This window comes from Gracilinanus agilis, chromosome 3 (genome assembly GCF_016433145.1).
Source record: "Gracilinanus agilis isolate LMUSP501 chromosome 3, AgileGrace, whole genome shotgun sequence".
NCBI lineage: Eukaryota > Metazoa > Chordata > Mammalia > Didelphimorphia > Didelphidae > Gracilinanus > Gracilinanus agilis.
Window position 1 is genome coordinate 599,688,190 of NC_058132.1, and position 20,530 is coordinate 599,708,719.

At 35.8% G+C, this 20,530-nt stretch overlaps 1 protein-coding gene across 1 annotated transcript in view; it reads left to right on the plus strand.

The window, feature by feature from the left end:
- PARD3B (par-3 family cell polarity regulator beta) overlaps window positions 1-20,530 on the plus strand; it is a 1,311,536-nt gene that overhangs the window by 850,363 nt on the left and 440,643 nt on the right. The gene's annotated exons all lie outside the window — the stretch shown is intronic.

A 20,530-nucleotide genomic window follows, 5' to 3' on the forward strand; every position in this document is an offset into this window, starting at 1 on the left:
GGAGGTAAAGCTGTTTGAATATGTAGGACAAGAGAGTGAGGAGTAGAAATAGAATTATGCCAGTAAATGTTTAATAACCAATTCTCAGAGGGGGAGAATGCATGTATGACATGATTTAATTTTAATCAGCATGATTAATAATTTCTCCATCACTTTCTTAAGTTTAGACAATCAGCACAACAATAAATCAAGTCCTGATTTGTGAAGTTTGCTAGTTTCTGAGGTGTAAATGCTGAAAATTTAACAACCAGCTCTTATGAGCCAGTTTGAGCAAGCTTTATCATACCCCTGAGTGCTACAAACCTTGGAGATTGGAAGAAAGGTTGTTGTCCATGACAGAAATAGGGAAGCTTGATAGAGAGGAAGGATTTGGTGGATAGATAATGAGTTATGTTTTAGACCTGTCAAGTTTGAGCTATTTCTAAGACATCTACCTTGAAATGTCCAATAGATAATAAATGGCGCAGAACTAGAGTTAAGGGGAAACTTAAGCTGGACATAATTAGTCAATGAAGCATCTATATAAGGATAGGAAGTAAATCAGTGATTTCAATGATATAGGAAATTCCTGAAAAAGAAACTCTCCCTACCACCACAGGTTGGCACATTCTCTACAACTTAGTCTTAGAGAGTTGCCTAGAACTCTGAGACTTTAAGTGACTTGTTCTATACGTCAAAGTCAGCTTGCATCAGAGGCATGAATAGAACCCAAGTATTATTGCCTTTGAGACATATGATCTCTCCATTATACTACACCACTACTAGATGATCTGCATTTAATTAATCCAAGAGAACTAATGAGGTTTTCCCCTTCCCACCACTTGTGCTCAAAAACACACTTGGGCACTCTCCTATTCAAGTTTGGAGGTCTTCAAAGAAAAAAAAAAACATTGACAATTTTAATGTGACAAATAAACAAAATAACTAAAAATTAAAAAAAAAATAACACATATTGGCATGAAATAAAGAATCTTTTTTTAAAAATAAATGTTGGACTGGATAAGAGGAAAAACTATTTCACTATCATTTTCTCTCAATCAAAAACTGAATATTAATTTGAATTCTTTTAGATTTAGAATATCCCCTTGGTCTATATATTTATAGTTCAAGGTCTCTCCTATCTCCAGGTCCCATTGTACCCTGTCCAGGAAATTGCATACAGTTCTAAGCCTTCTGGAAACATTAAATAATAACACTTTCCTCTCTCCCAACCCAACTTCTGTGAATGCTTTCATGAGATGTAAAAGGTGAGAACAGAAAGGCTCTACAAATTTAAGATGGACAGCAGGGAGTGTCCAAAATAGGTGCTATCATTTTTATCAATTCTTCTGCCAATTTTGATGAAGTCTTCTCTTGATGTACTTCAGATACATACTTACATGCTTAATACTCATGTCCTACCACCAGTTCTTTGCAGAAAGGACCCTGTTTTGTTGCTATCATATTTGAGAGCTCTATGCAAGGCAACCCATGATATCATGTCATTTCAGCCCAGTTTTGAGTGCAGTAACTGAAGACTTCATATTTAAGTAACTGATTCTGAGCCTGGTTTAAAACAGTAGTTCCTATAATAAACAATGAGCTTTAATGAGCTATTCAAACTCATTAAAATCTAATGTTCCCTTGTTTTGTGCATTTCTTATGTTAAGAAGCAGGAAGTACATTCTGGGCAGAAATATAGAAAATATTACATACTTCATTTCATTCCAAAAGAGAACCTTTTGGTAAAACACAATGGAGCCAAGAACAGAAGCCGTCTTGCAAACTTCAGCCAGAGGCCAAGTGCCAAAAATAGTTCATGCAGGGATAAACTAGGTTGGCATCACAGGATGGGCCATGAGCTCTTTGGTAAATTCACATGTAAATACAGGTTAGCTCAGCTTATTGGAGCATGGTGCTATGTCTGGTTTGAGGGTGGGGGCTATATGCTGTGCTGCTGAGCCAGCTTTGCATACAGGAGAACTAGATTCCATATCCACAGGCTTTGTGCGCCTTTATTCATCCAGCCAGCTCATGGTGCGTGTAAGAGGAGTCAGGCAAGTGAATATGAGTAGTTTAGTGACAAAAAAAAGCAGTCAAAAGGGCATAGGCTCCTGAGGGGAGGGTCGCTTATGTCATCAGCAACGTATAGAAAGCACAAATCTGAGCCTCGTCAATAGCTTGGATGAAGACATCAAAAAACATTCTAATCTAATTCACACATGACACAAAGCTGGGAGGGGGGACCTAATAAGTTTAGTGATAGAATTGGGATCAAAAAGATCTAAATAAGCTGGAACAGTGAGCAGAGATTAACTAGGTGAAATCTAATAGCAGTATGTATAGGCTCTAAAAATTCTATTGCATAAGATAAAATGGGGGAAATCTGGCTTAACAGAATGTAAAAATTAATGGGCTAATCAACATGCATTTTTAACACCACATTTATTTCTTTACTTGTTTGTTACATTAAAGTTCCCAGGTATCTTCTTCTCTTCCTCCCCTCCCCACACTAGAGAAGATCAAATGATGCCATCTCTGATAAAAGGAAGGAAAGAAGGGAGGGAGTTAACTAACTATCTTACAATTTTAAGTGTTTGAAATATATATATATATATATAAACCTTTGTCTTACTTGTTTTTTTCTGGAAGTGAACATAAACAAGTCCTTTTTCAAATAATATTTCTGCTGCTAGATATAATGTTCTCTTGGTTCTGCTCATAATTTCATGTAAGTCTTTCCATCAATATGCATTTATTAAGTATTTTTATGTGTCAGGTATTCTTCTTGCATTTGCAATGCAGACAAAAATGAACTAATCCTTTCCATGAAGGAGCTTATGTTCTATCCAGGGAAACACTTCTTAGATATGTTGGTTTATTATAAAACAGGTACAAAGTATATGATGGGGTTAGGGAGGCAGTAGCAGCTGGGAGATTAGGAAAAAACCTTCATGTATACAGAGTGCTACTTGATTTAAATCTTCATGGAAACTTTGGATTTTTAGAAACAAAGTTAAGGAGGGAATATATTCAAGGAGTGGAAATAGCCATTGCAAAGACAGCTCAGAGATGAAAGAGCACTAAGATGAGATTTAGAAGGGATCTAAAAGAGGAGATCTGGAAGATGAGGTTTGGCTGAACTCTTGAGTGCATGAAGGAGCATATTTAATAAGGTTGGGAAGGTCATTTGGACTCAGGTTGTGAAGGACTCGAAATGCCAAACAGAGCAATTTATATGTGGTCCTGAAGGCGATGGGAATCGATTGATTGAGCTACTAGGTTTTATTTATTTGGAGTATGCTGTAGTCAGACCTGCATTTTAGGAAAATCATTTTGGCAGCTGTGTAGAGGATAGATTGGAGAAAACAAAGTCCAAATGGGAGACTACTATAGTAGTCATAAGCCATAGATAATGAAAGCCTGAATTAGAATGGTAGTTGTCTGAGTAGAGATGTTGATGCATATTAAAGGAAAATACCTTATCCTGGATAAGAAAAAAAGAAAGGGAGAAAGGGAAGATAAGGAAGGAGGAAAAAAAGAATATAAGAGGGAGGGAAGGAAGAAGGGAAACATTTTTAATAAAGGCTTACCGTGTACTTGAAAATATTATCTTATTTGAACCTCCCAACAATTCTGGACAGTTAATGCTATTATTTTATAGTTGAAGAAACAGAAGCAGACAGAGATTAAGTGGTTGGTCCAGGACTGCTGCCCAGAATAAGAGAACCATGGTTCATGGTCTAATTTTGATCCTTACTAGCTATATAATTTGGGCATGCAATTTATTACTGGGCTTCAGTTTTTTTCATGTAAAAAATGCTCAAATGGGTCATCTCTATAATTTTGAATGAGTCACTTAAGTTTCCTTGAATCTCTTTCAGCTCTGGATCTATGATCTCAAAACCTCTAAGCTCCTTTTGTCTGTCTGTATTATTATTCCATAGTTTTCAGTTGGCCGGAAATATAACAATCCAATGATGTAACATGATTGCCAAAAAAAAAATGGATAAAGTAACCTAATTAATAGAACAGTGTCTAAATCAGTGAAAGGAGTAATTCAGCTACTGGCAGGAGAATTGGTGTTACTCAGATGTAGAGAAAAGCCTTAGAGGAGACATACTAGATTATTTGTAAGGTTCATATGCAGAAGACTGAGTAAATACATGGTCAATCTTGGCTGCCCTATCTTAATAGTGATATTACTAAATAAATATTCTAGTCTTTTCTGTGTGGATCATAGACTCCTTTGGCAGTCTGATAAAAGCCTTTTATCTCCTCAATTAGTGCTTGTTGCCTACATTCATATTTGAAGGAAATGCTAAATTCCAGTTAGAGATTATCAATAATAAATATAATTTTTTTCCACCCAAAGTCATGGATTCCCTGAAATCTATCTCTGGACTCCTGAATAAGACTCTGCTCTAAAGAATGATAAACTTGAAATCGTGCCATTTAATAAATTGTTGAAATATTTGTTTCTAGAGCTTTCACTCTGTTGATTATGTCCTATTTATCCTGTATATATCATGTATGGGAATAGATTTTTTACAGGTTGTCTTCCCATTAGATTGTGTCTTCCTTAAGAACAAGGACGGCCTTTGTCTTTATTTATATGTCCACTGAGTAGACAAAAAAAGTTCTTTGACTGAAAGCATGTGATAAGTTAGGGGTGTGATAAATAAATACAACTTGTCCTATAGAAGAGGAAATAACATAAATCTGTGTTACTCCAAGTGTCAGAGCTTCTAGAATGAACACATTGTTGGAAGTTACAGGGAGGCAAATTTTGACTAAACATGTTAAAAATTAGATGTTCCCAAGGGAGGGCTCAATGGATAGTGCTGGACCTGGAGATAGGAAGACCCCTCTTCCTGATTTCAAATCTAGCCACAGACACTAGCTATGTGGCCCTGGGGGTCAAGTCACTTAATCCTATTTGCCTCAGTTTCCTCACCTATAAAATGAGTTGGAGAAGAAAATGGCAAAACAACTCAAGTATCTTTACCAAGAAGACCGCAAATGGCGTCATGAAGAGTCAGACATTACTAGAGTGACTGAACAACAAACAACAATGACAAAACAGACTACCTTGTAAAGTAATGAGGTCCCAGTGCAAAATGGCAGTACTCAATCAGATTCTAGTTGGTCCCTAGGATTACTTTACCTGGTAGGAAGAAAACTGAGATGAGCTTCAAGATTCATTCTTAACATAACACCTGAAAAGTATTATTTACCTAGGTACATAGCATGCACTGAATACTCTAAGATCTTGGCTCATGTTAAAAACCCTGGAGTTCTAACTAAGTTACTTGTAACTTTGAGATTTAGTACAAATAAAAGGACAATAAAAATATTAATCGAATAAATATGTTTGCCCACATGTTTTATTCAAGGAGCTGTGGCTAGTTGTTCTTAGAGGTACACAGATGAGTGAGACACAGTCCCCAACAGCAAGGTTCTTTAAACCTGATGTGGGAAATAAATTAACAGTACATGGAGATGCAATGCAAGGTAGCATATAGGTCAGTGAGTCATAAGACTTTATGCCTAGACTATTAGAAAGCAGTGAAATTCACCCGTTTCATCTTTCAGAGGAGGCTTCTTAAACTCAGAAATACTAAGTAATTTGCACAGTCACTAGCTAGTTAATGGCAGAACTGAAACTAGAAACATCTTCCTGTTTCCTAATTCAGTGCTTTCTTCTATTGACCACTTTCTCATGAAGCTATGATTTTTATCAATGTGGGAATTCCCTCTACACAAGCAGATTACAACCCATCTATAATAACCTAATAATTCTGTCTTCCATGGTCACCTAGGCCCAGCAGAGATTTGCCACTGGCCAAGTGTCAAAAGGGAGATTTGAATCCAAATCTTCCTGCCTCTAAGACCATGGCTCAATTCACTTCTCCACCATACCTTGTTGGTATTAAAATAACTGCTCTAGGAATTCATGACAACATCATTTGAGCAAAAGAGTTCCTCTCTCTAAGCCTCAGTTTCCTGTTCTATAACATAAGGATATTAAGCTCTTCTTAAATTTTTTGGTCTCAGTACTCCATTGCACTCATAAAATTAATTAAATTAATTGAAGGCCTCTGAAAGTTTTTGTTTATGTAGGTGATGTTCATCAATATTTATCATTTTAGAATTTAAAACTGATTATTTTAAAATATTGTTTCAAAATAATAAATCCATTATGTGAGTGGCTTTTTAAATGGAAATTAATTATATTTTCCAAACAAATTTAATGAGAAGAGTAGCACTTTTACATATTTTTGCAAATCTCTTTAAGGTCTGGACTGGGCTTTCATATCTGCTTCTGCATTCAATCTGTTGTGATATGTTGTTTTATGTGAAGTATATGAAGAAAATCTGGCCTCAGACAGATATGTACTTGAAGAAAGAAAGAACATTGTTATGAAAATAGTTTTGACCTTGGAGATGCTCAAGAGTCTTTGGATCACAGTCAAGATGATCTTTTTTGCCTGGGCTGATTCACAAAAACTTTATGGGGAAGGAAGTGGCAAGACACAGATGCATAAAAAGTGGCCATTAAATACTTTTTTTATTCCAGGCACTGGGCTAACTGCTGAGTACACAAATGCAAAAGTGAACCAATCCTTGCTATCAAAGAACTTTCATGCTAATTAAAGGAGCCATATATCACACATGGGGGCTGTAGTGGCAAGGAAAAGGAGTCCAGGGGCTCATGAGAAAAGCAAGTGAGCACACAAGGAATTCAGTGGCCGTCCCCTTTCCAGAAGCAGTGGTAAAATTAATATCATTACTGTTTCCAAAGCAAGACTTGATTGTTGGGGGCAGCCAAGTGACTCAGTAGATTGACAGCTAAGCTGAGAGAGAGAGGTCCTTGGTTCAAATCTAGCCTTAGACACTTCTTAGCTTTGTGACTCTGGACAAGTCACTTAACCTTCATCACCTAACCCCTTACCATTCTTCTGCCTTGGAGCCAATACACAGTATTGATTCTAAGACAGAAAATAAGGGTTAAAAAAAAAGACTTGATTGTTAGTTCTTGAACAAAAGATACTCCCTGAGGGCAGGGCATAAGCAATATGTCCAGATTGGGTTGCTAGATGTGAAGAATAATCTGGAGTCATCTAGATGAAGATAGAATTAGGTCACACTGATGCAAATACATACTTTAGAGAATACATATTGTGGCTTCCTGGTATCAGCTCACGGAGTGCTTGCTATTTCTCTCTCTACTAAAAAGTTTATGGTAGTTTTTGCCTCTCCACCAGAGATAGATATATTTCCTCTATTCAAGTCTTTTGTAGGCACTTTCAGTTCTGCTGAATAGCTAATTAAAAGACTTTTTCAGCACCACACAAAATACAGTCATAGGCTAACTGAGCATACTCTGCTTCCATCACATCCTCTATTTCCAGAAGCAGGTTTACCAAGCCTCTACATGATCTAAAGACTGTACATTCATTTGCCACTTCCCTATTATAGTGGATTTGGGTGAGTTTGCATTCATTCACCCATTTATTGCCAATCTAGAGAACTTAGTCACTTGCCAGAATTCTAAAACTGAATTTGTGGGGATGATTTTGGGGGTAGGAGGGAAAAGGTAGCACATAGGACATGGGCTAGTCGGTTCTGTTTCACTTGGTTACATGAGTGACAGGAACAATAGAAGGGAAGATGACAAACATAAACAAAAATTTTAAAAGACTCACATGAGGTAGAGCCAAAAGTGGCTACTAAAAAGGAGTCAAGCATAACTCAATTCAATATTGTATGGTTAACGTCAGAGATAATAATCAGGCTTCTTGTATTACATTGCCAAGATAACACTATGAGGGGACCAGAACTTGACCCTACAGACTAATTCCTATGTTCCTAAATATTTTAAAATTATAAGCATTTCTATGTAACTATTATTTTTATTATTACCAATTACCCAACAAGACACAGGATGAAGATAGATAGATAGATAGATAGATAGATTGCCCTCCAGAATGGTTGGGTCAGTTCACAGTTTCACCAACAATGCATTAGTGTCCCAATTTTGCCACATCCCATCCAACATTTATCATTTTCCTTTACTATCATATTGACCAATCTGATTAGTGTGAAATATTAGCTCAGAATTGTTTTAATTCACATTTCTCTAATCAAGGAGGATATAAAACATTTTTATATGATTATTGATATATTTGATTTCTTCAACTGAAAACTGCTTGTTCATATCCTTTGACCATTTGTCAATTGGAGAATGGCTTATGTTTTATGTAAATTTGACTTAGTTCTCATAAATTTGAGAAATTAAACCTTTATCAGGGAAATTTATTATTAAATTTTTTCCCAGTTACCTTCTAATCTTGGTTACATTAGTTTTGTTTGTACAAAAGCTTTTTGATTTAGTATGATCAAAATTATTCATTTTACATCTCATTTACTTTTCATTAGTGGTGAGTTCACTCTTTATTTTTGAAACTGATTATTTGATTTTCTTCTTTCTTTTATAATCAAATTCACAATTGTTCTTTTTTATTTATTTATTTATTTTAATTTCTTTTTTAAACCCTTACCTTCCATCTTGGAGCCAATACTGTGTATTGGCTCCAAGACAGAAGAGTGGTAAGGGTAGGCAATGGGGGTCAATTGACTTGCCCAGGGTCACACAGCTGGGACGTGTCTGAGGCCAGATTTGAACCTAGGACCTCCTGTCTCTAGGCCTGGCTCTCAATCCACTGAGCTACCCAGCTGTCCCCTATTTGTTTTTTTTTTTTTTTTTTAAATAAAACCAGTTCTTAGTCTTATTTATTAGTTTACTTGTTCTCTTACTTTCAATTTTATTAATTTCTTTAATTTTTAGGATTTCCAAGTTTAGGAATTTTTTTCTTAAGTAAGCTTTTGTATTTTAACCATTTGCTAAATTATTTTTAAGGAGCTTTTTTTCTTCAGTGAGGCTTGGTATTTCTTTTACCATTAACTTACTATTCTTTTTTAATTATAATTTTAATATTTATTTATTTATTACCAATTACATGCTATAACAAATTTCCACATATTTTTCTATGTTATATGATCATGATCAAACATATCTCCCTCCCTCTGCTTCTTCCTCCCAGTGCTGGAAAACAATTCTATCTGGGTTATACACGTCTTATCATGTAAAACACATTTCTAACCTACTATTCCTTAATCATTTTCTTCAGTATTTTTATACCACTTTTACCAGTCTTTTAATTAATTATCTTTTCATAATTTTCTTCCATTACTCCCATTTCTTTATTCAATCTTTCTTCTACCATTCTTATTTTATTTTTAAAATATTTTTTGCTCTCTTTTAATCTCTTTGCTTAACTACTCCAGAAATGCTTGTTGGACTGTGTCAAATGTGCATTTTTCTTTCAGTTTTTGCTTATAGCTATTTTAAAAAATAAATACCTTTTGTCTTAGTAACCATTCTAAGACAGATTTGTGGCAAGGGCTAAACAATCAGTGTTAAGTGACTTGCCCAGGGCCACACTACTTGGAAGTATCTGAGGCCAGATTTGGACCCAGAACCTCCTAACTCCAGGTCTGATGCTCTTTTTGCTGCGTGACCCTATTACTCATTTGTAGCTTTTTTTGTGCCATTTTCTTTTCTTCTCAGTTTACGTCTTGCTCTTTATCATAATAACTTTTTTTTATGGTCAAGTTCTTTCTCTGTTTTTGTTCTTTTTTCAAGCCTATTTCTTGACTTCAAACTTTATGTTAGAGTAGAACTCTGCTCACTACTGGGGGAGGACATCGATGTCCAAAGAATCAGGCTTTTTCACTGTACTGTTTCCATAGCTAGTTCTGGGGTTGTGAAAGTGTCTGTTGCTTCCAAAGTGATGTCAACTGATGAAAGATGTGATCACTGTTCTCCTCACCTGCATTCCAGGCCTTAATGAGGAAGGGTCCCTATTCCCTTTCAACCACAAGGTACTTTCCCTGCCCTGGAACTATGACCCAGAACTGGGTAATATGCAGTGGAATTGCCAATAGCACTTGTGTCCTGCACCCAGTGCCTTCCCAGAAATCCTCTAAAATCTCTTTCTGACAAGGTGTCCAATCCCTTTATTATCTTGGTAATGAGAGCTCTTGGTATTGCTACTGTAGTTTCTGTTACTAGTACTGTCACTATCACTAATCCAGAAGACACCAAGTCACTAACCCACAAACCCCAACCCCCACAGGTCATGATACTACTGCACTGCCTTCTTGGCATTGAAGACTTCTTTTCTGACCTTCTAAATAGTCTTGGGTTATAAAAATATCACATATGACCTTTTGCTGACTATGCTACTCCAAAATTTTTTGATACATTATTTTAAAGATGTTTAGAAGGAAATGTTGGGAGAGTTTGCCTAGAATGCTCCTGCTTTTCAATCTTGACTCTATTCCTATTCTCCAATGCCTATTTTCTATGATAAAAAAATATATCCAAATTAAGATAGTAAAGTACCAGTAGCTGTAATATTTTTGTTCATTTATAAATGATAAATGTAAATCTATGTTAGTGTTCCCTTCTTTAATTACCAATTATCATAATTAAAACTTTGATCTGTATTCAGTAAAAATACATATTATTTGAACTTCCCTATACTACTAGTCTTAACACTTGGAAGAAATCTAAAACAGTGAATAACTTTAACTTTGATTATTATTGGGAAGAAAGACATAAACAATATTTCTGCTCTCTGATTCAGTTTGGTTTTTGATTAGTAAGTGGCAACATAACACAAAAGTTATAAAAAATAATTAGACCCTTTTCTCTACTTATTCCGTTACTTGAAATGTACCTTATGAGGCAGTAAGGTATAGCATATGGTATAGAAATTGGACCAGACTTAGATTTAAAAACACCTGGTTTCAACTCCTAACTCTGTCACATATTGGGTATATAATCCTGTGCAAGTAACAGCCTCTTATTGCCACAGTCAGATCTCTAAGACTCCAGGTTACAGATGAGTTGCTGCTGTATCCTTGGTGGGAGTTTCCAAACTAGGAGTTTCTCTGCACAAATAAAATCACATATACAAAAAACAAAATCCTTTATGTATTATCAAAAAGGAAAAAAAAAACTATTGTTCAAAGGTATTTATAGCAGTATTATTTTTATTTCAAAAGACTTGCAATAAATAAAATGTCCAACATTTGGGAAATGGCTGAATGAATGGTGGTATGTCATTATTATGGGATATTTGGTTGTGAAATGTGATTAGGATTGATGAGTATGAAGATTATACATGTTGAAGGGCCTGCTTGAAATAACATAAAGTGAAAATAGAGTACACATTGACTGCACATGGAAAAGGAAAAATTAAGAATGCATAAATATATAGGAAAATAGACAAAAACAAAGCTAAAGGGAACACACAGGGAGTAACTGATAGATTGTTAGGCATATTTATGTATATAAATGCATTTATTCAAACACAAATAGTCATAAAGTATGTTTAATTGATTTTGTTGGCACTAAAGGTTAAGTTCATAATAAATCATTTTTGAAAATAAAATAAAAGTAGGCATGTTGAGCAAACATTGGCAGTTGTAGAATTAGCATTTCATTCCTTTTCATCTACATAGGTTGACAGTGGACATTCACCCTGTGGCCTATAGGGTAATTGGTAATAATAAGTCTTTGTGTTTCTCCAGAGTAGAGAAGGGAGTATCAATATCCTGCTGCTCTGGGAATCTCTTCCAGATGGCCTGGCACCATAGGAATTTGCCTGGCCTGCTTTGTAGAACCAGTCATTGACTCACTTATGTAGAGTGAGGCACCCCACAGAAGCATGAATCTAGCATGTATTGTGATGGAGAAAGACCAAACTGATAGATGTTATGTCCTAGGAACCCAGATGTAGTGCTCTATCTGTAACTGTGCCTTCAAAATGAAGAGACCACAATGTACCTCAAAACAAAAATTTGTGGAGGCTTCTTGCCATTTCTTCCACTGACTGAAAATCCTGGAAATGTTTTATCTCTAATAAGCTGAAAGCATGTTGAAAGAATAATGCTTATCTGGGAGGAGGGGAAACTATTGAATGCTTTGTTAGAGTTTTCTAATTTACTGAGATTTTAGAAAGGGGTTTATTTACACTTATAAAAATTATAAGAACAATGTTTATGGATTGAAATCTTGGCCACTTGTAATGAGTGCTGAGTAATTTTAGAAAGATAGAACTCTCTCTACACAGAGAATTGCCAGGGAAGTGACATCTTTAATGGAAACAAGCAATTGGTGATTAGTACCTAACAGGCAAAAGGAGGGAAAAGAAATAAAGCTACCTCCATTGAACAGGCATATGTGACTCAATCGTCAATGAAAGTCAATGAAATGAAAACAGACCATACTTCAAATGACATTTACCTTGGGTGTGTTCCCAACCCAAGCCATCCACCCAAATTATAAGCCTGTCTGCATAAACTTTAATCAGCCCACTCAAGTCTGTTTTCCCTGAACCTTTACCCCTGAATTTAGATTTTTCCTGACTATAGCAGGATGTTCTTTGCCTCCATCTTCCCATCCTGTGGATTTCTTCCAGACCATTTTACCATTTTTCTTGGATCTAAAGATGGATCAACCTCATTTGCTTCAACCTAAAATGTGCTCATTAATGTGACAGCCTTTTTCTCATCTACCATACAGATTACCCTGGCCAGTAAAGGCATGAGCTTTCCTTACATATAAAACTGCTTAACCTCTCTTGGATTCCCAGATTCTCCTCCCTTTTCATCCCTAAACCACTGTCCTGTGTCCCTTTAGTAGACACTTGGAAAGGTCTTCTGCCCAGTCTACACAACTTATATTTTATGCGACTTTTTCATGACTCCACTAAGCTCAAGGCAAGAATAAAGGAATAGAGAAAATGGGGGTTTTAGGGACTATAAAAATATTTCACAGCATTTCCTGAACTGTGGTTTAGAACTCCAAAAGGTTTATGGAGAGGAGGAAAGGTCCAAAGGGTCAAACCATAAATTATATATTCCTCCTGGGTTAGTTAATGATGGCAATAGTTCAGAAGGCAATTAAGATATAGATAGAAATATTTATGTATACACATGACATGTATATAGTATAAATATGTATAAATAGCTATATGTATGCATATATATGCACACGCACATATGTAGATATGTGTGTGTGTGTGTCGGATGTGTTTGTATGGTGTAGACCAGATTTCTTAGCCTCTTAGGCCTGCCTTCTGAATTCTCTATTTCCTGATCTTTCAGATCTGCTTTGAGTCTTAGCAGCAAGCTAAGGCATTGGAATCTTGACTATTCTTCTAGCAAGATACGTGGGGCTCTTTTTTTGTTCTTTGGAGGCAAAACATAAAAGATAAAGAGAGGGAGAGCAAAAGTAATGAGTCTTATTGCCTCTATGGATGAATTTTCTTCATCATCTTATATTTGTTTTATCGTCACTGCTCTTTTTTTGACAAAGCAAATATCTGTTTTTCTTCAAGAAAATGTAGCATTTTTCAATCTGCAAAAATTCACAGTGCTGAAAATCCAAAAAACCTCACTAGGGAGATGCATCGTGCCAAACAGTCATTGCAGTAAGAAAATGCTATAAATTAATGTAATAATAGTCCACTTTTGCTAAGGAAGGAACTTAATTTATAGCATAGAACAGGTTTCATTGCTTAGAAATTCTGGAAATCAATCTATGGCACAGAAATTGATCTGCTAAGAGGGAGGAAAATTGATTCTCAATATTGGCAACTATATCAGTTTTATATTTCTGAAGAAACAAGTCTTAGAAACAAGTTTATTAACCATTAAGGAAACACGAGATGTTTAGTTTACCACCCAGATGTCCAGCAAAGATTTTTATGGGCTAATTAGAAAAAATAGTCATATCAAGTCAAATCAACTCCACCTACATGATTGCTGTCTTTGTTAGGTCTGCAGGAAATCATAGATTAAATGAAGAAGAACAAAGAAGTATTATACCAATATGACTGTGTCAAAGCTGAATGTTGCATCATATTCTAGACTATTGCTTAGCCTCAAGTGTCATGATGTGAAATATTGGAAATCTTAGTGCATTTGCATATTCATGGCACAGTGTTCCCCCCACCCCCCTTCATGACATAGTGTTGGCATTCTCAAAAAGAAAAACTGTAGCTGATGGCAATTTTTAGCTGAAGAGATGTGAGCATGTGAGCAATATACCATCTTCTGTCAGCAGCAGAGGAGCATATGGGGCCCATTAACTCACCAAATCGGCTACTGTTCTGCAAATTTTTATTAAGTGGTTGTAGTCCTTAATAGTCACTTATGTTATAGAACGTGTATCAAATGCTATCAGTAAGCAAGTGGCTTGTTTTCCCCCTGTGAGAATGCATTTGAGGTATAAAAGAAAGCCTGACAAAAAGAATAAAACACATTTTAAGTGATCACTGTATTAATATAAATGTATCCTACCAGGATGCCAATTCATGTATTATGTTCTCCCTAATGTTTGCTACTTCCAAGTACTCCAAGTGCCATCTTTAACACAAATTATTTCTGTTATTCTTCTTGTTTTGAATTCCTCTGGGACTCATGTAGAGAACCTGGTCAAAATTCAGGCAGAAGAGGCTGTGCTTCTCTAACCTCCTCACATTATTCTGTTATCAAGGAAGTAGTGTTCAGTGGTTCTCACTGGCTTCCGAGGCCCAGAACCAGAAATTATTAAATATCTCCCACCCAGGGTGCCGAGGATTAGCACACTGCCAAATCACAGTGCACACAAGGAAAAACAAGCAAAAATTAAATCATAAATGTCCCATTTTAGGGGTATTTTATACAAATTTTGTCAAGGAGTGACCAGTGACCTGATGTTTGAAAAGAAGGAACCTGTTAGAAGAAAACTTACTTCTCTAAGTAGATTCCAAGAAACACCCCTGAGACCCATAGCCATGGTGTCCTTTGGGTTTTTAATAATGGCAATAATAAAAAAAAAAGTCTTGCAGTCCTATCATCTCAAAGTAGTTTATAGACATCCTTTCTCTCATCATAAAGATACCCTTAGGAATTCAGTAGCAAATGGAATTAATCTTGGGGTAAAGCAGGAGCCCCCCAAAAAGGAAGTGATCTTCTCCAGCTCATAAAATATGCCACCCAACTGGATGATAAAATATGGCTTCTGTTCCAGCCCTTGCCCATCACTGAATCTTTTAGCAACTTGACATTCAGTGTAAAAAGCTATTTTTGCATCAGACATAACTGTTAATTTTCAATCTTTTGTAAATTAGTGCTTCATATAGTATTACACATCTGTCTTTCTAGCTTTCTTATTCCTGTTTCTGCACTAGAAAATATCATGCCGCAGAAGTAGTAATACAAGGCTTCATCCCCAAAGGAAGATCTTTTTCAAATAATTCCAAGGTCAAGTCACTTATGTTAGTTATCTGTTAATTATAACATTTGTCATTAAAACATAAATAAAATTCATGTTAAGTCATAATGATATTTTTTATTTTTATAAAATTTATTCCTTTTGAAAAATAGGAAGTTTCATTTACTTAAGAGCATAGTAACAGTGATATTTTGTTTTCTTTTGTTTGGAGAGGTAGAGGGAGACAAGTCTCTTAAGCTCATTATGACACTGGAATTATCTATCATCTGTATTACTTTAGAAATAATTTAACAGAGTTGTTATGGAATTTCTCCTCGAATATTAGAAATAACTATGTGGTATCACCAAGAGAGAGAAAGAACTCTCAGTAGTGGTAATGATATTTGTATATGCATGGAGTAAGATCACATATTTAAAATTCAAAGTAACCAGAGTATTTGTAATACTTTGCCTGGTCTCTTGTATATGATACTTGTTTTAGTTACTTTAAACATGCCATGATTTTTTCTTATTTTTTTTCTAAAATGTACAGGCTTGCCCTGACATATTGTTAACTGTTTTCCATACAATATAATGTTGAGATGGGGTTGGCACATTTGAATTAATTGGTATCATAAGAACCATGTAATGAATAGATAGCACTGTAACTTTATAACTATACATTTTGGTGTTAAATAGGCCCTGGATACAATTTACTAATGGATTTAATACAAAAGGACATTGGTCAGGGCAATATTCTATAAAGCAGTAGAGTAGAGTGAAAAGAGTGCTAGGCTGATCAGAAGAGAGACGAGTTCAAATATCTCTTCTGAAACTTAACCTCATGGAGCCTCAGTTTCCTTGTCTGCAAAATCAGGATCAAAAATACCTATAGTACTCACTTATAGAGAGTCAACAAGATAATACATACAAAGCATTTTGCAAACATTAATGTACTATATAAATGTTAGCTATTGTTTCAGGTAATGCAGTTTATTGGATATTATAGGTTCTATTTAATAACACCTGGTATTCTTTGGAAAATAACAAATAAAGTAAGATTCCTTACTACTTGTGTTCTTATCCATTTTTTGTACCATTAACCTCTTTGGCAGTCTGGTGAGATGTCATAGTAATGCTTTTAAATGCATACAATAAAGTAACAAAGGAAACTATTAGATTGAAATAAAATATATATATTTTTTCACATCTAATCTCATAATCCCAAATTAAGAGATTGTGCCTTATAAAAAAAAAAAAAACCAAGACCAATACAATGATGTCGGAGTCAGGAGAGAATGATTTTATTTTTGGCTCTGCCAATCTTGAACACATTTTGTCTGGTCTTTCAGTCATGTCCAGCTCTTCATGACCCATGGACTGTAGCTATCCATAGTTTGTTTTTTGGCAAAGGTACTGGAATGGTTTCCTTCTCCAGAATAAATCCTTTAAGTCTGGCGATCAGAAGTTAAGCAATTTGTTCAGGTTCCATACAGCTAGGCTTTGTCTTAGCCAGATTTGAATTCAGGTCTTCCTGACTTCAGACACAGTCCTCTAAACACTGAGTCACAGCTGCTCCATTGAACACATTACTTAACTTTTTTAATTCAAAAGTTTCTCTACCTATAAAATGAGGATAAAAATCCTAACTCCTGCCTACTTTAAAGATATTCCTAGTAAAGCAAGATAATCAAAACCAACCTTGTGACTGTTCTGTGCTGTAGTGCATAATTAGTAGATTCAATCTGGAGCCTATGTTGTCATCATTGAAGAGATAAAAAACAGATGCATACCTAAAGTAAAACTTTGTGGAACAGGAGTGAATGAATCAGCATCCACAAAGGAGTTGGAAAAGGGGATAAAATTTCTCTAAATTTTTCAAGGCTACCTAAGATACATTTACTCTAACACCTTGACTGGGAAAAAAAAATGTAGGATTATGATGAATGGGGAATCTCTCTTGCATCTGCTTTTCACTAATGATTGTGTATTGGTCACCAATGCCATCCTGGAGCTCTGTGAAAAGCTATAGCAGCTGCAAAGGCTTAGAGAGGAACCTTGAGTTTACACATTTTTAAAAATTTGTATGCAAAGTGAACATCATTCAAAAAATAACATAATGTTGAAAGCTTAGAGATCAATGGAGTAGTCATGTAGATGGGTTTGGACTGTAAAATCTAACAAGAAACTTCTTTGGACATATGACCCAGAGCCACCTGGATTAGTTTTAACTACATCTTGGATAGTGCTAATGACTGATGAGGTAAGTGCCTGGAGGATTAAAAACAAAAACAAAAATGAGTGAGCTCTAGTGTTTCCTACAATGATTTCTGCATCAAAAGATTCACTATGGAATGAGATCAGATGCTTATCACAACCCAGCATTAAATAGAAAAAATAATGTCTAGGACTTCTCTGTGAATCCACCTGATTATTTTAAAAAGTCAGAAGTGGCTTACTTGTTGAAGGCAGTATCTTGTGTGAAAAGATAATGAATGGGTACAGTGAGGTGTTTCAGTAGATAGAGCAGGGAGAGAGGAGACCCTGGGTTCAAAATCTGGGCTTACAAACTTTCTAGCTTTGTGACCCTGGGCAAGTCACATAACCCCAGTTGCCTAGCCCTTACCACATTTCTGCCTTAAAACCCAAACTCAATATCAACTCTTAAGACATAATGTAAGAGTTCAAAAAAAATATTGAATGACTCATGCAGCAAGGGATGATGGATAATAGATAAATTACCTGAATGCCAGATTGAAGTCAATGGGGCCACAAAAGGCTGCTCTGAAGGCCAGAAATGTTATAGAATATGCTAATTTTGGGGGTAAAAGAAAATGAACGCAGGACATCAGCTATGCTGTTTGATGGTGCAGCACTCTTTGTCAATCAATAAACATGTATTAAGTACTCAGTATGTGCCATGCCATTCATTAAATGTTATAAATACAAAAGCAAGAGTAAAACAGTCTACAACTTCAAGTAGTTTACATTCTAATGGTGGAGGCAACATAGAAATATTTGTTAATATATAATACATACAAAGTGAATACAAAGTATATTTTTGGGAAGGGAGAGTATTACAAGAGTCTCGTGGGATGGGGAGGAGGTTCCTATGTATAAAGTGATGCTTGATCTGAGTTTTGAAAGAAACTAGAGATTCCAAGAGCATATTCCAAGCAGGAGGACAGGAAATGATGTGTTGAGTGAGATGAATAGAAAGCAATGGATCACAGAGTGCATAGAGGGGCATAATGAAGTAATGTATTAGAGGACAGGAAGGGGAGAAAAGGGCCAGTTTATAAAGGGTTCTAAATGCCAAATAAAAGAGTTTATATTTGATTATAAAGGAAATAAGGAAACAGTGGAGTTGTATGTATGTGTGGCAGAATGTACCATAGGGAAGAGGAGTGACATGATTAGACTAGTATTTGAAGAAAAATCAATTAGGCAACTAACTATGCGGAGGATCTGTTTGAATGAGAAGAGATTTGAGGTAGGTAAACTAAACAGCTATTGTCTAGGTGAGAGATAATAAAATTCTGTGGATGTGGGAATGGAGAGGAAAGGATGCTAAAAAGATAAAAATGGATGGGGTCAGTGGGAACTAGGAGTTGAGAATAACATCATAGTTCCTAGAAGGGTAGTGGTACCCTTGACAAATTGGGAAAGTTTGGAGTCAATGTTGAATTTTTAGAGAAAAATAATGAGTTCTATTCTATCTGGCCAGCCCCTTCACTTTTGTTCTCCCTCTAATCCTGTGAATTGACCTCTGATTTCCAAAGTAAGGGTTCTGAACTTGATTTCTTTTTTCTTCTTGGTATGAAGAGCTGGAACTTAGGTTCAAGCCTTACTTCTCCTGTTTGTCTCACTCAAATGAAGTCTTAGGGGACCCGGGACTCTGGTAATGTGTACCCACCTCTCTCACATATGTTTTGTTGGAGATACTTATGAGACATCCTGTTCAAAATATCCAATAGGCAGCTTATGATCATAGGGTCAAATGTGAAACTTAATAGTTGATGATTTATAGTCCAAAAAGCTAGAAAGACAGCAATCATTATGATCACAGAATAATTTCATTCTGTCAGGTAATATGTCTTAAACAACATTGTTGATTGTTCACCAGATGCTAACTACCACTATCAGTTTGATTTTCAAAAAGGAAATAGACTGCCACAAATAAATACCCTAACTTGTGGTTTTTTACCCCATATCTTGAAATCACTAGATTCTCTTTTCTCTAGTTCCCCTTGTATCTGACTTAGTTTATATTATAATGTGAGCTTCTTGGCTTGATATAATAGAAAGCCCTTTTACTTGTGGGTCATACCTGTCCAATACTGGTTAAAATTAATAACTAAATATGATTAACAGCCAATTTGAAGACTTTTAATCATCCAATAGGCAATTAATCATTCATGTTATTATTTGGAATGAAACCAGGTAGGGAAAATCTATGTATTCTGCAAGGACTAGCTCCCATAGTTTTGTCCAGCTATGCCTTAGAACATTACCTGAAAAATGAAAACTGGAGGAATCTATAAACAGTGGCAAGGCAGGTAAGGTAGTAAATGAATTTTTAAAGAGAAGGAAGAGAAACAAACAATATGAGTAAAAGTTGTTCCTATCCAGTATTTTATAGCCTTTGAAAATGTTAGACATGAAATAAAGACAGACCATTCCTTGACCAGTTGGCAGTTATGGTCCAGTGTTGCAAGTTTAGATTACTCAAACATCTACACTAATATCCATCTTGAATGACTAGGTGGTTTATCCTGGTCCATTTCCTGCTGCAGTGTGTTCTTCCTGGTTTATATAGTAAGTGTCCTGTAGTCTGGCCAGCACTTCACTTTTGTTCTTCCTTTGCGTTGACCTCTGACTTCCATAGCAAGGGTTCTGTAATGGTTTCTTTTTCCTTCTTGGTGTGAAGAGCAGGAACATGAGTGCAAGCCTTCCTTCCCCTCTTCATTTCAGCCACTTGGCTTCTCACTCAGTTGAAGTCTTAGAGGACCTGGGACACTCTAGGTAATGTCCGCTCCTCTCACACGTTCTCCAGCCCATGAAGTCTCCAGCAGAATATCCCTGGGGTAGGACTTAAACTTTCAAAATGTGAAAAGTAGCATATTGTTGTTCAGATAGCATGAACACAGGTTTGAAGAGGGGGAAAGAGTAGAAGAGATAATAACCCAGTAACCGTATTCAAAGGTTGTGTCAGTT